This window comes from Micromys minutus (assembly GCF_963924665.1).
Source record: "Micromys minutus genome assembly, chromosome: 32".
Lineage (NCBI taxonomy): Eukaryota > Metazoa > Chordata > Mammalia > Rodentia > Muridae > Micromys > Micromys minutus.
The window spans coordinates 13,845,007-13,859,516 of record NC_137967.1 but is presented as its reverse complement, the minus strand read 5'-3'; positions in this window follow the sequence as shown (position 1 = coordinate 13,859,516).

Here is a 14,510-nt window from a genome sequence, read left to right as displayed (position 1 = left end):
GCTCAACAGTTAAGAGCACACGCTGCTCTTGAAGGGAACCTGAATTGTGTTTCAGGAACCCACAGTACCATGACTTCTTGTAACTCCAGCTCCCAGAGGGCACTCGCACACATATGCAGCATACCCAAACAAAAGCACACGAGTTGAAATAAACTTTCGGTATTTAAAAAAAACGACTGGTCGAAACTGTTAGGGCGGTAGGGCGTGCTGGTACATACCCGTAGTCCTAATATTTGGAAGACTAGGCCAAAAGAATCTTAGTATGCATCCAGCCTGGGCTACACAGAAAGTCATAGGTTAGCCCAGGATATGTCGCAAGACCCTGTCTCAATTGTATAAAATAATAAGTAGAAATAAAATAATAAACTAAAACGAGAATGCGGTCATTGTTCAGTGTCTACTCATATTGCCAGGATGCCCTCATATAGCAACCGCTTGGCTCCTCAAGTCCTTTATTTACCGCGCTATAGAATTTGCTCAGAACCTAACCATGGTGGCTGTGGATTTAAAACTCGTCTCTGGAGTGCTTGTAATTCTCACTAGAGTCAAGATGTTAAATTGTATTGTTGTCCTGGCAATTGTGTCTGCCCAAGACAGTGACAAGGGCACCCTCACAGAGCCAAAACCAGCAGGTGCAGAGGGATGTTCATACGTACAATATATAAGAACATATATTAATATAGGTGACGAGGTTGTTGGAAGTACCGTTTCTACGTGTTGCTTTATTTCATTTTTATTTGTGTGTGTGTGTGTGTGTGTGTGTGTGTGTGTGTGTGTGTACAGTGCCCTTGGGAAGCCAGAAGAGGGCATCGGATCCCCTAGAGCTGGAGTTTCAGGCTTTTGTGAGCTGCCCACCGTGGGTAATAAGAGGAGAACTCAGGTCCTGTGAAGCCATCTGCCAACAGCCTCGTGTGGCCTTTTTGAAGCCATTTGTCCCAGAGGAACCTGTGTAACCTGGGACAGGCTCTGGTTTCTCAATATTGGGGAAATTCTAACTTTGGGGGAAAAAAAAATCAACCACCCGTGTGGTCTCAGCATCACAGCCTTTGCAGGAATGCAATGAAGGTGGAGTCAAAGCCTTGGCTATCAGTGAACTGGCCTCAGAGGTCATAGACCATAGGTCACAGGCTCTTTCCAAGCCTGTTAAGAAACTGCTATGTCCTCCTGGTGCTAAGAATGGAATCTACCTCTGGCCTTGGGTGGAGACATGACATTCTGATCTACTCCAAAGATTAGAACATTATACACATTGTCTCCTCCTGCCTTGGCTTGCATCTTTCTTTCTTTCTTTCTTCCTCCAAAAAGCTACCCAGCCCCACCCAGCCCCACCACATAGCCCTGTCCTAGAACTCTGTGCACCAAGCTGGCCTCAAACTCAGAGATCCTTCTGCCTCTGCCTCCTGAGTGCTGGAATTAAAGGCATGTGCTATCCCCCCTGGCTCTAGCTTGCTTTTGCTGCTGTTACTCTCACTGTGACCAAAAGCTACTTAGGGGAGGAAACAGGTTATTTCAGCGTACAGTCCAGCACTGGGGAACATCAAAGCAGGAACTCGAAACAGACACCATGGAGGAATGCTGCTTGCTTAGCTCTCCCACAGTCTCTGGTTTTGCTAACTCTCTTATACAACCAAGGATCACCTGCCTAGGGAATGGAGTCACCCTCAGTGGACTGAGTCCTCCTGCATCATTAAACAAGACATACAGACACGCCCACGGGCCAATCTGATCTAGGCAATTCCTCAAGTGGGATTCTACTCTCCAGTGACTTCAGGTTGCAGTCTAGTTGACAGTTAAAATTAACTAGGACCACTCCCTTGGGAGTTAATCCAGCTGGGCCTGTCAATCATCTGGGCTGGACCATCCCTCAAAAGCATATTCACTAAAGCCCTGCTAAGGAGATGGGAGGAATAATTATCCCCTTAATGAAATGATGTACTTACCCTTCACAGAAGCCCCTCCTTAGTGGGGATGCTTGAAAGGCTTCATTGTGTAACACTGTAGCCTGACAGTTTTTTAAAGTTACAAAAACAAACAAACAAACAAATAAAAACCATATCTCTTTCTTTATTTACAACCTTTTTCTTTCACGTACCTGCTCAACTTCCTAAACCTGTTTTCTTTTTGGGTTTCAAAGCTGCCTGTAGACTGCCATTGCTTTCTCTCCTCCTAACTCTACCCCTCCTTCCTCTGGCAGCTGCTGAGATCACAGCTTCCCTCTCCTGATGCTTGTTGTTTAGTCCCTAATAACACTGCCCTCAAACTTTCTTTTGAGTCTTTTTTAAAAAAGTTTTATTTATTATATATAAGCTGTCTTCAGACACACCAGAAGAAGGCATCGGATCCCATTACAGATGGTTGTGAGCCACCATGTGGTTGCTGGGATTTGAACTCAGGACCTCTGGAAGAGCAGCCAGTGCTCTAACCACTGAGCCATCTCTCCAGCCTGTCTTAAAATTCTTCTATTAATGAGTCTAAGAACAACAGGAAAGAACTCAGGTCCTCATGGTTCTGTGAGTGCCTTTTCCATTTAAGCCACCTCTCCAGCTCCTGAAAGTGTATTTTTTTATGATGACCTCTCTAAATTTCCGAAGAAGCTGTTACAAAAAAAAAAAAAAAAAAAACCAAACCAAACAAACAAACAAACAAAAAACCAGTTGCTGCTGTATCTGGTTGTTTGCCAGCTGGAAATTTGCTTCCAGGTGTAAGATGTTGAGAGTCAGGGCCTCAGAGCCTTAGGGATGAGTTAATGTGTGGCCATGGGCTACAATTAGATCTCTCTTATCTCTAGTTTTTTTTGTTTTACTGTTGTGTTTTTCCGAGACAGGGTTTCACTGTGTCACCCTGGCTGTCCTGGAACTCTGTGAGCCAGGTTGGCCTCGAACTCAGATCCTGGACTGCCTCTGCCTCCTTAGTGTCGCTCCAAATGCCCTTCCATCTTCTGCCACGGGGCAACAAGAGTAGAAAGGTCTCACCAGAGGCTGGCACACACTTTTGAACTCCCCAGCCTTTAGCTTCGGGTCTTCTGTTAGTACAGCAGAAACTGGAGTTGGACATTTGGTAACGTTATAGGCTATGTCTACACAGCAAGCTCTTGGAAAGCCTGGTCTAGATTCAAGTTTGGCCTTGCAGCAACAGTTGGAATGAGATTTGTCTCCCCAGGGGCCCGGGTTCCATCTGTCCTTGGTTTTCATGGAGGATTGTTCTAGCTCCGGGCTGGCTCCTGACACCAGGTGCATCTTTGGGGAAGTCTGTGCAGCCAAGACCCCCGCAGGATGCCACTGGAGCCCTGGACAACAGGACATGTCTGCCCACAGTGCAAAGAAAGAAGGAGATAATATGGGTTTCCTCCCTGTCCCCAAAGACGTTAGGAAGTTAACTGACAAAAATGCCTGGGGCTGGACTCGGTATGCATAGGCTATTATCTCAGCCCTGGGGAGGCTGAGGCGGAAAGATGGAGGGTTCAAAACCAGCCTGGGCTACATAGTGAGTCCATGCCCCACCCCACCCCCCAAAATCAAACAGGTCAGGCGAAATGGATCTATGAGTAGAGGTGCTTGCTGCCAAGCCTGATGACCTGAGTTCAAACCCTAGGCCTCACATGGTAAAAGATGAGAAGAGACTTCAAGGTGTTTTCTGGTCTCTTCATATGTACTGTAGCACAACCACACAAATATAAACACACACACACACCATATATATATACACACACACACTATATATATGCTATATACCTACACACACTATACACACACACCATATATATATACACACACACCATATATACACACACACTATATATATATATACACACACACTATATATATGCTATATATATGCTATATATATACACATATACACTATATATATACACACACGCGCGCACTATATATGCTATATATATATACACACACTATATATATATATACACACACACACACTATATATGCTATAAATACACACACACATACACACACTATATACACACACACACACACACACACACACACACACACACACGCTATATATATGCTATATATACATACACACACACACACAAATCTTTCCTCAGGCAACAAGGAAGACAGACAAACGGAGGAGTGATGACCACAGCAAAGACTTTATAGGGGGTACCTGGGAAGTCTCTGGTGTAAAAACCAAAGCCTGCCACCCACTTATAGCCTAGGGACAGTTAGAGAGCAAGGAGAGGAAGGGAACCAGAGATTTCTTTCTTTAGGCCTTCGGTTGGCCACTGATGGTGTATGTAGGCAGAGAAAAGCGGTATGTGGTGAATTAATAGAATTCCAGATGTCTGATGAGCACCTCTCACGTCAGCCATTATCCAAAACCACAGGGCAGAAAGGTGAGCATTTAGGAAGTCGGGGGCTGCTATGCCAACACTCTGGAGACAGAGGCTGGTGGATCTCTGTGAATTTGAGGTTGGCCTGGTCTACACAGAAAACTCCAGTGTAACCTGTCTCCCAGGATGGGTTATAAAAACAAGTTTCTTTAGTTTGGGGGGTTGTCACTGTTTAAGCAACGGGGTAGGGGGAGCTTTCCAAAGTAGTGTGGCCTAGATGTCTTAACTCCATTCTATTAGGGAGGCACGGGGCATGCAGCTGCTGCTCCAGCTGATTTCTGCTGAACAGGCAGTGTCTTCATCAGGAGAGTCTTTGGGAAGAGGAGGAAGAGAAGGAGGGGGGAAGTAAGAGGAGGAAGAAGAAGAGGAGGAGGAGGTTCATCCTTAACACAGAACAATTAATCACAAGACTAATACACTAATACACTGTGTGGAAACAAAGAAGACATTTAGACTAGAGTAACCAGGGCCAGTGAAATGGCTCCCGGGGGAAAAGGGTGACTGCTGCCAAGCCTGGAGACCAGAGTTCAATCCCTGGCCCCATGTGGTGGAGAGAAAGAAGTAACTACTACAAGTAGTACTCTGATTTCCACAGGACACATACACACACACACACACACACACACACACACACACACAGAGAGAGAGAGAGAGAGAGACTAAATATTGTAAATACATTTTTTTAAAAAAGACCAGAATAACCTAAAAGTTAAACAGAATTTAGTTGAGAACAAGAAATCATATTTATGTGTGATCTATATATTAAGTATACTTCTCTATATTAAATATCTTATGTATTGATCTTCCCCTAGATAAAAGCCTTTGTTCTCTCCAGCTATCCCACTGGGCCTCATAGTCCACTCAGGGATCAGTTCCCAGCCAGTGACCCCTGGCTTCAAACTCTCCCTGTCCTCACTTAACCTCCTGCATATGTGGCCAGGGCCTGAGGCTGTGGGGACAGGGAGCGTGCAGCTCATGGGGCTTGGCTGACGCAGCTTGTTGGCAGCCTGAGCCTCCTCTCAGCACCCTCAGTTACTCTGAGCCTCCTGCACTGACCTCAGAGGCTAATCCTGAGCTCTGAGCACGCCAGGGTGAGGCACGCCCTGTTGTAGCCGAGTTTCTTGGCATTTTCAAGGGATTGTCCTAGTGACTGTGGCTCTACGGTTAGTTGTGACTGGCTTAGTGACTTGTCATATGGGGCCAAGTCCCCACGTGAAGGAAGGGTAAGACCCAGCCTGGTCTTCTGTAGAAGCAGCAGACGACAGAGGACAACAAAGTACCATTTAGCCCCAAGCGCCATCCCTCAGACAGCTGGGCCATGCCCAGGGGAGTGTTCTGGAAGCAGGCTCCTGCCTCCTCCAGCACCAACAACAGGGGTTGTCACGCAGACCCAGCCCCTTACCCCAGTGGCACAACAGCCTTTGCCTGGTCCCCTGCTCCCATCTGTAGACTGGGTAATCTATTCTCAACTGCAGCCAGAAGCCCGTACTGCTGAGTCAGGTCCCGCGGGCCAGCCCCAAAGGCACCTGCTTCCAGCTAAAAGCTGAGGCTTTAGTGTGACCGCGATTAAGTCCTGCATCCAACCCCTTATCACCCCTGGATCGGTCATCTGCACTAACCAAATCAGCTCCGGTACACGAGGCTATTCTGCTGTTCTGCTGTTTCTCCCATAAGGCCAGCCCACCCGGCCAGATCCCCTGCCCTTTACGTGTCCGTCAGGGAAATGTGTCTGCCAGGGAAGCATCTTTCCTAACAGTCCACTCATTCTATCCCACCTTCATTTTCCTTCTCCTGGACTCCACTCAGTGCCACCCTCTCACTGAGGCCACTCAATTTAAAAATCACAGTGCGTGCTCAAGGTGGGGTGGGGGGTGTGTCAGCATTAGCTGTCTTCATCAGAAACTTAGCTTTGTATCTTAGCTCACGGATTCTGCTAGACTGCTAGGCCAGTGACCTCCAAGGGATGTTCTTGTCTCTTCATCTCCGGCTCAGATCGCAGGTGCTCACTGAGATGCCCCGGGAGACAGACAGATACGGAGAAGGGCCAGCTAAAGAAGATGGTGAGCTTCCAAGATGGCCGACTTCTTCCACTTCCTCCAGGCCCAAGACAGAAGCTGGCCGCTGAAACAAAGGTCCGGCAGGGGGCTTTTTCCTCCTGCCAGTAGAAACAACTGGCTCAACAAGTTCAAGGCCAGAGCTGGACCGTTTACATAAGAGTTGAGCCAAATCAGCCAGCCTGTCCTTTCTTCAAAACTCACTAAATTAAGGGAGGAAGATTGGAAAACTCTTCAGACTTAAAAAGCCCCAGGCCTCAAAGGGAAGCTTTGCAGAGGGACATTTCTCCATGTCCCGGCTGCACTGCTGTTTCCTCTCTCGGTGGATTCGGCTACTCTCTCGGCGTTGGCGGTATCTCCACCGCTGACTCTTGACTCTGAGCATGAGATTTTTTGTGTCTTAAAGTCTTTAACTGGCAGAGAAGACAAACCAAATCAAGATGCCTAGACCGTCACACCTCGACTAGCTTTGTTTTCTTTGGGTATATTTTGTTTCGTTGCTCGTTTTCTTTGAGATTCTTTCCTCTGTGTGTGTGTGTGTGTGTGTGTGTGTGTGTGTATTTTGCTTGCATGTATGCCTGTGTACCATGTGTGTGTACATTGCCCACGGACACCATAAGAAGGCATAAGATCCTCTAGACCTGGAGTCAGAGATGGAGGTGAGCCACCAGGTGGGTGCTGAGGCTTGAACCTGGGTCCTAGGTAAGAGAAGCCAGTGCTTTTAACCACTGAGCCATCTCTCCAGCCCCTGCTGCTACTGCTGCTGCTGCTGTTGGTGGTGGTGGTGGTTTTTTATTTTTCTTTATTTCTTTATTGCTCTTTTTTTTTTTTTTTTAGACAGAATCTCACTATGCAGACCTTGCTGGTCCGGACTTACAGAGACTCTTCCGCCTCTGCCTCTAAGTGATTAAAGACATGCCCATCATGTTGGGCTCTATTGTTTTAATTATGGGCATGTGAGCTTCTCTGTGTATATAAATGCAAGTGCCCATGGTGCCAGGGACTTTAGATCCACAGGAACTAAAGTTACGGCTATTGTGTGTCACCGGATACAGGCTCCAGGTCCTCCGAAGAGCATTATGTGTTCTAACCACTGAGCCATCTCTCCAGCTCCATGCCTATTTTTTTTTTTGTTTTTGTTTTTTGTTATTGTTGTTAGTTTGTTTTTCTAAATATGAATGCTGACGACAGAACTCAGGTCTCCACAATGAAGCCATCTCCCCCAGCCCATTTCTGCCTAAGACATCTCTTCCAGGCACACAGTTTAGTATCTGGCTGTTAACTGTGTCTCTCTTCCTTCTGGAAGGGGCTGAGGAAGGGTTTGCCTGCCTCATGAACCTGCCCCATGGGGAGCACAGGTGCTTGACAAGGCTCAGAAAGTATTTCCTGGGCAGCCGAGAACCACACTTGTGACTCACTGTGTTCCAGACCCCACAGCACATACATCAAGCCTCCATCTTCTGGAAGCCAGGCACCTCAGAGAGAATTCAGTGAGTCTGGTATGTAAGGTGGAAAGGGAAGGAACTCACAGTCAGGCAGCTCTGACACTTTCTCATCATGTAGGTACAGTTGCTCACTCTGGTCCTCAGTTTCCCCTTCTGTGCATCTGGGGTAAGAATAGCCAGTCCCTGCAGGGCTGCCCTTTGGCTTCAATGGGGCTGTTGTGTGAAATACAGACAGCGTGACTAATTCTGGAAGCTGGTTCCCTTCCTGGAAGGGGGTGGAGTGGGAGGGGTGGGGCTGTAGGGGTTTTCAACAGTCAACAAAGAAACCCTTGTGGGCAGGGCCCTGCAGGGAGGAAAACAGCCAGCCCTGTGGGTCCTGGACAAAAGTCCCAGGTCTCAGCGAGGATTACTGGGGTGTTTACATTCTTTGAAGACTGTAACAAGAAATTCTGGTTTGGGGGAGAGGAAAACACTGTCTACCAACCTCAGAACAACTATTACAGAAAGCCACAGCCCAAGAGAAAGCTGAGAAACCAAGTTAGCACCTTGATCGAACCATGCCTGGTTCCCGATCTGGAATTTTCAGCTCCATCAGCTGAGCTTTTGACTCATTTGCTTTGTTTTCATATTTACAGTTAGTTACTTGTACCTCCAAATAGCCAAACTGGTATTCAAGGGGGTTCTGTGGACCCTCAGTCTTTGTACTTCTCACACAGAGGCATTATGTACGGTTTTTTTGGACTGAGCCAGTTGCGTGATTCGGGCTTAAGTCGGCAGGCAAGTCTCTTGGCTCTGTGAGTGCTTGCTTCAGAGAGGTCGGGGTTCCACCAACAGTGATCACTGTGGAGCTTTTCACGTGCTCTTCCTTAAAGCAGGGCTAGAGAGAGGAGCCATGGGACAAAGACAGCTCTGCAGCGCCCGGCGATTCAAATGCCCTCCCACCAGTGGGTGCGGTGGGAGCCCCCGGTACGACAGGTGCCAGGAGCGGGTGCGTGGAACCGGGAGGTGCCCTTGGGAGTTCCACACTGCTACCCAGGTCTGCAAGAGGACGGGAGCCATACTAAGTCCAGGCAGAAGGCCCCCAGCAGCGGGGTGGCTCACACACTGCCAGAAGGTGTCCGTGGGCATGTGGCCTTGTTCCCATGGGGGCAACCATGCTGGACTGAGCGTCTTAGAGAAAACACAAGTCACACTGACGGCTGTCCCGATACGGTGCCAGGTACCTATCAAAGGATGTGTTCACAGAAGCGGGAACACAACTCCCAAGCTGACAATGGCTGTGGGAAGAACAGGTTGGCTCTAGAGGAAGACAGCTGTGGCCATGCGACTCTGTGAGCAGGCTCTGCCGGAGGTGGTTCCGACCAGAAAAGGGCCATAGGTGCAGAGAGGGGTTGAAAGGGCTGAGGGCATCAGAGGGACTGGTGTGAAGATGTGGTGGCCTGTTGTGTTAAATAATGAAAACGCACCATCTCACGCTAACTCTGGCTACTTTCTGGCCCTGGCGGTCTCACCGCCTCCATGGCCTCCAAGCACCCACGCATCCAAATTCCGTGACTGGCTGGGGTGCCTCGACACTGTACCTTTCTCTGGAACTCAGTGGAGACGCCGCGTGAAGGAAACCACCACACAAACTTATTATAGAATCAACAGGTAATTCGATCACTGGGCGCAGCAACTATCATCCTCATTTGTAAGCCATTATAACTAAGATGAATCCCCAACGGATCCACCACCTGAAAGGGGTTGGGGGTGGGGTTCCCCTCTACATCGTGACTTCCACCTCCTCCCTGTTCCTAAAGCAAGCTCTTTGTTCTGCCTCCTCCTCCCCTCTCCCAACCCCAAGTCCGGCCTACTTCTTATCTAGTGACTGGTTCCTAGAAACCTTTATTCCTTAGGGAAAGGTTCACAGGAAGTCATCTGAGCATGTGATTTACTCCGAGTCCCAGGCTGAGTCCCAGCATCTAGTTCACTCCTGTCCCTCTTGTGGAAGCAGAATTAGCATCAAAATACAAACACCTGGGCAACCTGCTATAGTGGCCGTGGTGATGATGACATTGGAGGCATTGGAGAAGGTGATGGTGGTGGAGGTGATGGTGGTGGAGGTGGTGGTGGTGGAGGTGGTGGTGGAGGTGGTGGTGGAGGCAGTGATGGTGGTGGAGTTGAAGGTGATGGAGGTGATGGTGGTGGAGGTGATGGTGGTGGAGGTGATGGTGGTGGAGGTGATGGTGGAGGCAGTGATGGTGGAGGTGGTGATGATGGTGTTGGTGGAGGTGATGGTGGAGGTAATAATAGTGGTAGAGGTGATGGTGGTGGAGGTGATGGTGGTGGAGGTGATGGTGGTGGAGGTAATGGTGGTGGAGGTGATGGTGGAGGTGATAGTGGAGGTGATGGAGATGGTGATGGTGGCAATTATGATGAACGTGATGTCAGTGATGGTGGTGATAGGGATGAGGGTTGTTTATGGTGGTGGTGATGGTTGTAATTGTGGTGGTAGGAACATTGGTGCTGATGACCTCAGGGTTCTTGTGCCAGGGGCTCTGACAAAGGGTCCTATTTGTTCGGACACTTCAGGGCTGCAGGTGTGGCTCAACAGTAGCTCTCACCCCACATGCAGGAGGTCTGCATTCCACCTTCAGTGCTGCAAACGTAAATGAGCTCTATGGGGCCTCATCGTGTGGAGCCTGTCTGTCCCTGGAAGGCTCCAGGCGTCCTGCCAGTGGCTGGGAGATCACAGGGTCTCCTCAGCAGGGCCATCTCCCGGCCTGCTTGCCTGCATCTGTCCTGACCAGCTCTCAACCCTCACTGAGGACTCTGTCCTGTTGGAAACCATTATGAACCTCAGGCCAAAATCCCAGACTATTTTCACACTGCCCCAGCATGAGTCCCCATCCATTAGAGCACAGGTTCCGCAGTCCCCCTGTTTGGCTTCAAATCTCAGCTCAGCCACCTGGACAGGTCTCCCAGGGTGTGCCATGAGACACTGTGGCCACTGGACCCCAGTACCCAGGGCAGCCCTGTGGCCTCAGGGGCTGAGACCTCGAGGGCTATGTAACCCAGATTTGACTCAACTTCTGTCTCCACCTTCCAAATGCTAGGCTGACAGACTGTCACCCCTCCCCCTCCTAGCCTAGGCTTCCCCTTCATTGTGCCTCACCGTGGCAGGATCCGGTTGTGGGCAATGGTGTACTTCCTGTCCCCCTTCTCATGGTGACAGAGAAGCATTTCAGACAGGCTTTTACCTGCTGCCTTCTGTCCTGTGTTTTAGGATCTTCTCTTCATCTGAGAGTGTCATTCACACCATCAATGAGCCCTTGTTCCACACACACTGTGGATCCAGAGTCTTCACAGCTTCACAGGTGGGTGTGACATCCTCTTCCTCGATGGATCATTATCTTCAAAGGGAAACAGGGGTGCAGAGGTATTAAGCAACCTTCCCAAGTGCACACAGAAGGTGGTGGGGCTGGGCTCTCACCAAGTCAGCCTGGCTTTGGGATCTGTTTTCCTCAGTGCTTACACAGGCAAGAAGAGACATTCCTTATCTGAGTGAGACTTGGGATATACTGAGGCAGGAGGATTTGAGATCAGTGTAAGCTTGGGCCGCATAACTTTTGGACCTGAGAGAAAAGAATAGCAAAGCCAGCCTCAGCTACACCAGAGTCCGAGGAAAGAACATGGAAAGTTCACACCCAACAGGAACAAATCAGCGAGGCTGGCCTTAAAAGAGAAAACACAAAAAGGGTTAAAGAAGTAGCATAGTAGAAAGCCTAGAATCCTCCAGTGAGGGGCTGGGAGTGTGGCTCAGTGGTAGAGCCCCTGCCTAGAATCCTCCAGTGAGGGGCTGGGGGCATAGCTCAGTGGTAGAGCCCCTGCCTAGAATCCCTAGTGACAGGCTGGGGTGTAGCTCAGTGGTAGAGGTCTTGTCTTACATGTACAAGACTCTGGCCTAAATCCTTAGAGCTGGAAATCGTGGTCACAATGACTGCTGAGACTGCTTAATGCTCTGACAAAGATGGACTGGCAGCAAGACAAGAACTCAGGAAGTGGACATTTGTCCCTTGGATACTGGCCAGTACCTACTGCCACCACTAACCTCATCCCAACCTCTTCTAGGTCATCTCCCCAGGGGCCAAGCCTGGCACAGGCAGATACCAATTGGAGACTCCTGTTCCCAGGTCACAGGACAGGTTCAAGAAGGAACCAATCAAAACAGTCGGTGAAAGGAAAAGATGACGGGGCACCAATGAAAGGAAAAGTCATTGAAAGGAAAAGTCACGGGGCACCAATGTTTGAAAAGATGACGTCCCGGGTTTTGGCACCAACCTTTGGGAAAGGATGAAGTGAGTGGGGGGCATATGGCCCATGGAGGTGTGGCAAGGTCTGGGGACAAGGGAGATGCCTCTGGGGGGTCCATGTTGGGAATCCCTTCCCCTGAGGGACCAGCCACATGACCATATAGTAGAGAATAGAGTTTATTCAGATCATGGGAAAGTTAAGAGGGTAGTAGAGGCAGAGAGAGAGAGAGAGAGAGAGAGAGAGAGAGAGAGAGAGAGAGAGAGAAATAGAGAAGTAGACTGGCCATGAGCACATGGAGGGAGGGGGGAAGGGAAGGGGAAGAGGAGGGATAGGGGTGGGAGAAGAAGAGAGCCAGGAGGCAAGAGAGGCCAAGAGAGAGAGGACAGGGCAAGCAGCCCCTTTTATAGTGTCAGGTCACTGGGGCGGAGCATACCTGGCTACTGCCAGGTAATTGAGGAGGGGCATTTACAGAATCCCAACAGCCGGGACACTGTGAACTGACATTTGGTCTTCCTCAGGACTCTTTCTTTTGCTGGGCAGAAACCAAGGGTCTGCCAAGCATGTTCTGGGAGATTTTGTTCAAAGAACGAGCCCAACAAGGTGGGAAGCAATCCAGAGCCACCGAGGCAGCTGATGGTACAATCGGAGCCCTTGAAGGAGCCGGGGCTAAAATCCCACCAGCATTTGTGAGCGGAGTCAACCCAGTGAGCCATCTGACAGGCTGGAGGTGGCATTGGACATGGTGGCATTCAGAGCAAGTACCACTTGCTCCAGGCTGCTAGGTGTCTCCTGGGCTGCACGCAGAGGCTGTGCACCTGGCCCCACTGGACCATGCCCAGAATCTCTACTAGCATACCATCCCCAACAGAGGGAGGGACACAGAGGTCACAGATACAGGTTCCGTGTGGAGCTCAGACGATCAGGCCATGCAAGCAACAGGCTTGGGAATCTGGGGGTACTGGAGCTGTATGTGCTCAAAATAGAGACAGCCAGTAAGAGGGCAGAGGGCATCTCTCTTGTCCCTCTACCCAGGCAAAACTGGACATGAACGTAGGTATCATACAGCAGATATGCAGTGACAATGGTCACAGGAGATTAGAAAGCCATCGACAGTCTGCAACCTTCTCCCCAAGACACTGAGGTAGACACGCCGAAGCCACTCTCTTAGTTAGGGTTTCTATTGCTGTAAAGAGACACCAGGACCAAGACACATCTTATAAAGGAAAACATTTCATTGGGGCTGGCTTACGGCGGAAACGGAGGTTATCATCATGGCGGGAAGCGTGGCCACATCCAGGCAGGTGCGGTGCTGGAGAGGTGGCTGAGAGTTCTACCTCGTGATCTGCGGGCAGCAGGAGACTATGTTTCATACTGGGATTAGCTTGAGCATTGGAGACTTCTAAACCCACCCCCCACAGGGACACACTTCCACCAATAGGTCACACTTCCTTCAACAAGGCCACCCTAATAGTGCCACTCCCTATGGCCAAGCATTCGAATAGTGACTCTTTAGGGGGCGGGGCAAACCTATTCATCCCACCACAGCCGCCAATCACATGTAGAGGATAGGGTTGTGCCCATATCAGACTCCTGGAACCCGGCCTAAAACTCCCTGTCTTAGTTACCTTTCTAAGCCTTGATAAAACACCTTGACCAAGGCAATTTATAGAAGACAGGGTTAATTTGGGCCTCAGGGCTCTAAAGGGTTAGGGCCCATAATGCTGGGGGACAACCGGGGCCAGAATGGCCTCTTGAGCAACAGCTGAGATCTCATGCCTCACATTGCAAATGGGAAACTGAGGCCACATACAGGAAATAGGGCATGGGTTTTGAAAACTCAAAGCCTGCTCCACAGTGGCATACTTTCTCTAGCAGGGCCATACCTCCTAAATCTACCCAAACTGTCAACTGGGGGACTAAACATTCCACTACCCAAGAGTTGGGGACTTTTCATTCAAACCCCCACTCTCCCCTAGAAACTTTGGGCTGTAACCCTGCCTTCTTTCGATGGACACCACACCCCAGAGAGGTTTTACTTGCGTGTGTCACACAGAAGGAGCATTGAAATGGGAACCTCGTCAAGAGAGCTTTTGGGTGGGAGTGTAGTTCAGTGGTAAAGCACTTGCTTGCCTAGTTATACACAAGGTCTCAGATCCCATCCTTGTATCCTGATTCTCCCCACCCCAAATTGTGACAGCACATGCCAGGCCAGCTGACACCTCACAGTGAGACTTAAAGGAAAAGCAAAGGGCTGGAAAGATGACTCAGCAGTTAAAAGCATGCATTGCTTTTGCCAAGAACCAGAGTTTGTTCCCGACACCCACACTGGACCTGCAACTTCGACTCCAAGGGATCCGGTAC